Source organism: Nanorana parkeri, unplaced genomic scaffold, assembly GCF_000935625.1.
Source record: "Nanorana parkeri isolate BGI_ZX_2015 unplaced genomic scaffold, ASM93562v1 scaffold3129, whole genome shotgun sequence".
NCBI classification, from domain to species: domain Eukaryota; kingdom Metazoa; phylum Chordata; class Amphibia; order Anura; family Dicroglossidae; genus Nanorana; species Nanorana parkeri.
In genome coordinates this window covers 61,940-63,043 of record NW_017309397.1, presented here as the reverse complement: position 1 = coordinate 63,043, position 1,104 = coordinate 61,940, and positions in this window count along the sequence as shown.

The following is a 1,104-nucleotide window of genomic DNA, read 5'->3' as shown; positions in this document are numbered from 1 at the left end:
CGCCCCATTCATTCATATGTTCAATAAACTGTCACCGGCCAGCCGGGGGGGAGGGGGGGGGTCACTCACCTGTCACTCAGGCTGACCTCCCCGGGGAGAATGTATTAGTAAAGAGGCGCACTGCTGTTCCGTGTAAAGTCGACGCATCCTAATCATTAGGACCCGCGTAACCACGGGCACAAACGCGCAATCTTGGGAAACACGTGAAGAACATGCAATGCGCTCACGTTGCCCCTATTTATTAATGGCACCCCCACATGTGGCAAGCAGGGGGCGCGCATCTTGACGCATGCATTCACGCGCAACAAACTCACGCACGGTGCTGGGCTGGCAAGGTTTATACACGCACTATACACACATTATACACACACTATACACGCACTATACACACACTATACACACACATTATACACACATTATACACACACTATACACACACATTATACACACATTATACACACACGGTACACACCCCCTCCTAGACGCCCTCTCCTCTCTGGTTCTCATAATTCATCTTCTTCCTCCGGATCCATTGTCGGAATTTAGTCATTTGGTCAGGAAAGGGACAGAAATAACCCTTCCGGTTCTCAGCGGAATTCCCCCCCCCCCACTTAGCACTCCTGTTAAAAGCTTTCAGCAAGTGCGCTACAAAGAGCCTCTCTCGGTGTTTACAGAGTAGAAGCGGGTGAGAATCCTCAATACATGGAGCTACAATATTGGCAGCAAATGCGGTTTTCCTTCTACAGAGTTTGGATCAGTCCTGAGCTGGGGGGTCAGTTATTCAGTGCGCGGTGGATAGGTGAGGTGGTCGGTGCATGTGTGGTCGTCACCTGCTGGTATCCCCCCCCATGGCCATGAATGGGATGTTGCAATGTGTCCTCCGCTATTGTGCTGAGATGTTTTGGCAGATCCCCCTCACTCATTGTCGGGAGGACACAATGGAAGCAATCAATATTTCCCTCACCCAGAAGGCCTCCAACATTACAATGCAAACGAATCACAAAGAGACAAATTGGAGCAGCTGTGCAGAGCGACGTGCGGAGCGCGGCAGACGCAGAGTGAATAGATATGAGATGTACAAAGATTGCTGCTCATCAGTGGGGG